Below are 6,996 nucleotides of genomic sequence, written 5' to 3'. Positions count from 1 at the left end.
TCCCAGCTCCTGATTCTGGCTAGCCATGTGACTCGCTGTGACCAATAGAATGCAGCAAAGTTGGTCTTGTGTGGTTATGAGTTTAGGCCTCAGAGATCTCACAGCTTCTTTTTTTTTCTCATTTTCTTCCTTCCTTCTTGCTCTCTCTCATTCAGATGCTGCCACCATGTGGACAAATCTGAGCTAGATTAGTGGAGAACCCTCAACCAACATCAACTGCTAGCAAGAGAGGAAATGAATTGCCAGACGATAGCAGCCCCCATCAGGATCCCAAGCAAAGCGAACAGAAAAACCAGGTCAGCAGCCCCTCGAGGACTGTGAACAAACACAGTTATTGTTACTTTAAGCTACTAAATTTTGGGGTGCTGCAACAGATAAATGTTATGGGTACTTTTGAAAAATACCAATTCCTGCCTGTCCTCCATTTCTCTAGATAAAGCGATCAAGAATTTCTTGGTAAGGAGCTCCATTAATATGTTTGTGGTGGCTGTTTTTCATCAATAAAGTTTGGAATGCACTAGTGTAGACCTTGGAGACCAAATCCTACTGAGTTACCTGGACCTCCGAAGCCCACTAAACCTGCTCCATTCCCGGCACCTGGGCCAAGGAAACTTGCTCTCTGTCACCTAGTGTACAGGTCAAGACCTTTTCTATTGCAAATATCAAAAAACCCAACTAGAACTGCTTAAAGAAAATGTCTTCTAAACATTTGAAAATAATTTTTAAAAGCAACAGGGCTAAATTCAGGCATGGCATGTGCCTGTGCCCTCCTCATTGCTTGTCTCCACACTGGCTTCATTCTCAGGCTGCCTACTGGCACTTCCAGGATCAACTTAGTGGAAAAGCTCTCTCAGTAGTCTCCACGAAGTCTAACTATATTATTGGCTTTGACTGGCTCCATTCTTGAACCAAATCTTTGACTAGGAAAATGCAATGCTGTAATTGGTCAGGCTGGAGCCAAAAGCAGTGTCATCTGAAGTACATAGGACAAGGAGTTAGGGAGATAGCAATTCTCCAGAGAAAAACTGCTAGAGCAGGTTCCAGGAAAGGGATGAATGGATGCTGGGCAGCAAAACCCGCTGATATTTGCTATAGCTGGACATGGAGATCAGATTTTCTGATGTCACTTAAATCCTGAAAATTCGCACTGGCTACTGGAAATCTTCACCTTCCCAGATCTCAAATGTCTGGATGTCATGCTTTGCAATGCATCTCGGCTGTCACCTGAATGAGGCAGGCAGGTTGCCCTCTCCATCAAAAATGCACCCCCCTCCCATGCTCTGTAAAACAATTTGTGAAGTATTCCCCATGCAAGATAATTTAATCCCAACACTAAGGGCCCTCTCGATATGTCTCAGTGTTCATAATCCTCTAATTTCATGCATGTCTTTGTATCATAATAAAAGCTGGATTAAGGGAAGTTGTAGTTAAACATTTTCCCAGGGAGTTAATCCACTAGGAAAGTTAAAATTAACTGAAAATGTATGAATGAGAATACTGTTTATATCTGCATTTCTCCAGTGGAGACAACCATATGTGCCTGGAAGAAATACTTGGATGAGTGCCTTGTGGGGACAGTTAGGAGACAAGTGTAAGATTCCCAAGAAACATTCAGAAAAACTGATGATGTCAAAATTGCCTTCTAAGGACGCTGGGTACTGTTGTCTGCAGGGATTCGAGGTCTCAAAGCTGGAGATCTTCTCTGCCTTTTTCCCTGACCAGCTCAGTCCCTCTCTCCTCTAAACAAATAAGCATATATCTAGGTTTGAAGGAATTCCAGGTACTTCCACTGGCTTTGATTATAACGATGCATGCTTAGGTCTGTCTCACTCCCTGAGACAGGGCTTTGTTTTATTGACAATCTTCATATCCCCCACATCAAGTACAATACCAGGCACATAGGAGGCTCTCAGTAAAGATGACAATGTCGCCAGAAGTTTAGAAACCATTCCCTGATAAATGGAAATCTCTGTCTTAAAATCCACTCCTACCTTCAAAATTGTACTTGCTGGTCACCTGATGCAGGGAAGTCTTCACTTTTATTTGTTTGCTTGCTTTTTAAGACAAAAGCCTGGTCTTGTTCATGAAGAAACAGTCTTTCTGCAGTAAGGCCCCTCAAAGAGCCACAGAGATCACAAAGTATACTTTCGGCGGGCCCTGGAAAGCAGCCTCTTTTCTTCAGGCTTCCTGAGCTCCTGGTGGGTTTCTCCGCTATCCAGAGAGAGCCCCAGGGCTTGCTCCCTCCCCTGAGCCTTTTACATCTGCTGTCCTTCTTGGATGCAGAAAGCACAAGTGAATCAGGAAATCACAGTTCTCAATAAGGAAAAAGATAACTTTAGAAAACTCCATCTATAATCTGGTTTGTGCTCCTTCACCCTACTGAGTATGAAGGTTAAGAAAGGCTCACTGAGGAAATTCCCTGGCGGTCCAGCGGTTAGGGCTTGGTGCTTTCGCTGCAGGGGCCTGAGTTTGATCCCTGGTTGGGGAACTAATATCCCACAAGCTATGCTGTGTGGCCAAAAATAGAAAAAAAAAAAAAAAAAGGCTCACTGAAGAACAATGTGTCCTCACACTAACATTCCCAGAAGTACCATGGCCCTGGGAACTAGAGAGTAATGGAAAGGAAATATGACTTTTTAAAGCTGACCTCTAAAAAAGCGATGAGAACATTTTTGTTTTCCCTGGGATTTGATGATTAGAAGACAAGCATCATCTTCTCTCATGCATTCTCTGTTTAAACAAATAGCTTTCTTTGTAGACTGTCTAAGCTTTGCAGGAAATAGCATAAATGTGCATGTGATCCCAAACCCATAGTTTCTGCTTCCTGTCCTCCAGATTATGTGCACCAAAATCAGATTCAAAGCCCATTGCTAGGTGCACAGAGGATTCAGATCCATCCACACACCATAATCTGCATGCCCCAGCCCCTTTTTGTGTTTTAGTCACCAAGAATTAGCTCTCACAAATTCAATCAGTCATTGAACTTATACCCACTATAGGAATTGAACAGTTCCCACTCACTTTCCTAGGATAGTCCTTTTTTCTCTGGCTTTACCTGCCTTTCCTGGGCTGGACCTCACAGATTACTAGCATATTCTCACTATATGACAGAATCATAGGTAGGGTACAAATATGTCTCATGCAAGATTTGGGATACAGTGATACAAGAAATTATACATTTTTCATCTGAAATTCAAATTTAACTGGACACCTATTTTTGTTTGCTAAATCTGGCAACCCTACAGGTAGGAATAAAATCTTTACCTGAACTACTTTGGATTAGACTTGAAATCTGGTCTTGGAAAAAATCACCCTAAGTAATTCCCCTCTTCTACCTTTTTCCTGGAAACACAAACTCTCACATACATTCAAGTCCATATAATCGTATTCCTCACTTTTTTCATTTTTGGATTTTTTAGTTATCATTTTTAAGGTAACTTTTACACCCAGTAAAATGCACAGATCCTAAGTGTATATTTTGATGAGTTTTGACGAATTTGTACCCCCATGAAACACATACCCCAATCAAGATATAGACTATTTCTATAACCTCAAAAAGTTCCCTTGGGCCCCTTTCCAGTTAATGATGTCGCCTCAGAGACGACTACCGCAGATTAGTGTTGCTTGTCCGTGTGCATGCATGCTCAGTCTTGTCCGACTATGTGACCACATGGACTGTGGCCCGCCAGACTCCTCTGTCCATGGAATTTTCCAGGCAAGAATACCGGAGTGGGTGCTTGTTCTTGAGTTTCATATAAATGGAGTTACAGTATGTTTTCTTTAGTGTCTGGCTTCTTTCTCTCAACAAGTTGCTTCTGAGATTTGCCCATATGGGTGTATATCTCCGTCATTTATTCTTTTTCTTAAGGAGTATGAGTCCACTGAGTGGATTTATCACGTTTATCCAGCCACCTGTCAGTGAACATGTGAGCTGTTTCTAGTTTGGAGCTATTATGAATAAAGTTTCTATGAACGTTGCATACAGATCTTTTTGTGAGGATGTGTTTTTATTTCTCTTGTATTAGTTTCACAGGGCTTATATTAGTTTCTCTTGTATTAGTTTGTGGTAACAAATTATCACCAATTCTATGGCTAACAACAACAGAAATTTATTCTCTCAGCAGTTAAGGAGGCCAGAAGTCTAAAATTAAAGTATCAGGACTTCCCTGTGGCTAAGACTCCGTGCTCCCAGTGCAGGGGACCCAGGTTTAATCCCTGGTCAGGAAACTAGCCCCACAGGCCTCAACTAAGACCTGGTACAGCCAAATAAATAAATACAAATATTAAGGGCTTCTCTGGTGGCTCAGTAGTAAACAATCCGCCTGCCAATGCAGGAGACACAGGTTCGATCCCTGGTCTGGGAAGATCCCAGATTCCATACTCGGAGCCACTGAACCCATGGGCCACAGCTATTGAGCCTGGGCTCTAGAGCCTGGGCACCACAGCTAATGAGTCCACTCAGGGCAACTCCTGAAGCGCATGTGCCCTGGAGCCCACTCTCACAACAAGACAAACCACTGCCATGAGAAGCCCACACACCCCAACTGCAGACTAGCACCTGCTCGCTGCAACTAGAGAAAAGCCCTCAGAGCAGTGAAGACCCAGCCCAGGCAAAAATAAGGAAATTTATCTTAAAAAATATATATATATATACACACACATATATATAAAACAAAAGTGTCAGCAGGGTGGGCTCCTTCTGGAGACTCTGAAGGCCACGTTCCATGTCTCTCTCACCTGTGCTGCTGTTGGCAGCCCTTGGCGCTCCTTGACTGGTGACTGCATCCCTCCAATCTCTGCCTCGACTGTCACAAGGTGTTTCTCCCCACCGTTAATCTTGTGTCACCTGAGGGACAGTGGAATGGAAGGAGGTAGATGAGCAGGGCAGTGGGGCAGTGTGACTAGATGCAGCGCATACTTTCATGTCAACTCTGTCTCCACTCTGAATTTACAGGCTCTCTGCAGGCTGGGCCTGACTTCTAGGCTGGGCTGACATCACTAAGCTGAGCAGAGATGTTCACCCAAACGAAGCAGACAGAAGCCGATGTTCCTGCCTTTCTTCCCCAATGTCCCCGCTCTGTACATCCACCCCTAAACATCCAGCCTTCTCATACTCCAGGGTGTTGCCCAATCCCAGGTTCTAGAAATTCTCTTGCCTTCAAGTCCTCCAGAAACAAAATGATAACATCCAGCCTGTCTGGGCTTGGCTATCCTGTGGACAGACAGCACAAAACCAGAGGCACTGTGACATTCTGCAAAATAAGCCCAGTGCTTGTCTCCTGTACCTCTTTTATCTCCAGCCTCTGTTGTACAATCTAGGAGGTTCTAGCTCTAGGTTTGATCACAGGATCCAGAAGTATTGATACATTAGGCATCAGTTAAAACAGAACATTTCTCTGAGGGTCTGGTACTTTTCCAAATCCTGACTTTGAAGTTTAGAAGCATCTTGACTCAGCCCCAGAACTTTGCATCTAGACTGCCCGTCCCCTACCTGGTCTTCCCTCTTACAGCCACAACAGGAAGACCCCTGCAGGCGGCAGGGCTTCCGTTCCTCCTGTCACCCCCTGCACTTGGCTTTTCCCTTCTCCTCAACGCAGACATCCAGCTCTGAGCTCAAAAGTTCCTGGGAATGTGGGTCATCTGTGGTGTTTTCACAGTCTGGGAGGTTCTAAGAGTTTCCAACAACAGGTTTCTTCCACAGAAACCTTTGATCAGTCCCTTCCAGGTCTATCCTAGAGGAGATAATGAGACATAAAAGGTTTTGCTTGTGAGCAGCTCTACAAATCATTTTTGCCCAATTGCCAGTGTCTGAGGCTTCCTACAGGCCTCACCTGAGATCTTCAAATTCACTAGTTTTGGGGTATGTGAGTTTGGGGGAGGCAATGAAGAGGAAAATAGATTTTTTTTTAATGCCCAGTTGAATATTTAGGTTGAGCAGTCCAAGAAAAGAGAAAGGACAGGTAGGCATCATACTGTTTTGCTGAAAGTTTTCACTTTCATCTCAGGTTCAAAGGATTCGTTAACAAAATAAGCCACTCGTTTTATACAAATAAATAATACTAATATTTATTAGAGAGCTATCTAGCTTACTTTCAATGTACTAACACTGCGAACAAAGCTAGTGGAAGTAATGGAATTCCAGTTGAGCTGTTTCAAATCCTGAAAGATGATGCTGTGAAAATGCTGCACTCAATATGCCAGCAAATTTGGAAAACTCAGCAGTGGCCACAGGACCGGAAAAGGTCAGTTTTCATTCCAATCCCTAAGAAAGGCAATGCCAAAGACTGCTCAAACTACAGCACAATTGCACTCATCTCACACGCTAGTAAAGTAATGCTCAAAATTCTCCAAGCCAGGCTTCAGCAATACGTGAACCATGAACTTGCAGATGTTCAAGCTGGTTTTAGAAAAGGCAGAGGAACCAGAGATCAAATTGCCAATATCCGCTGGATCATCGGAAAAGCAAGAGAGTTCCAGGAAAACATCTATTTCTGCTTTATTGACTATGCCAAAGCCTTTGACTGTGTGGATCACAATAAATTGTGGAAAATTTTGAAAGAGATGGGAATACCAGACCATCTGACTTGCCTCTTGAGAAACCCGTATGCAGGTCAGGAAGCAACAGTTAGAACTGGACATGGAACAACAGACTGGTTCCAAATAGGAAAAGGAGTACGTCAAGGCTGTATATTGTCACCGTGCTTATTTAACTTCTATGCAGAGTACATCATGAGAAACACTGGGCTGGAAGAAGCACAAGCTGGAATCAAGATTGCCGGGAGAAATATCAATACCCTCAGATATGCAGATGACACCACCCTTATGGCAGAAAGTGAAGAAGAAGTAAAAAGCCTCTTGATGAAAGTGAAAGTGGAGAGTGAAAAAGTTGGCTTAAAGCTCAACATTCAGAAAACGAAGATCATAGCATCCAGTCCCATCACTTCATGGCAAATAGATGGGGAAACAGTGGAAACAGTGTCAGACTTTATCTTTTTG

This window comes from Oryx dammah, unplaced genomic scaffold (assembly GCF_014754425.2).
Source record: "Oryx dammah isolate SB20612 unplaced genomic scaffold, SCBI_Odam_1.1 HiC_scaffold_21, whole genome shotgun sequence".
In the NCBI taxonomy this organism is placed as follows: domain Eukaryota; kingdom Metazoa; phylum Chordata; class Mammalia; order Artiodactyla; family Bovidae; genus Oryx; species Oryx dammah.
This window is presented reverse-complemented; position numbering follows the sequence as displayed.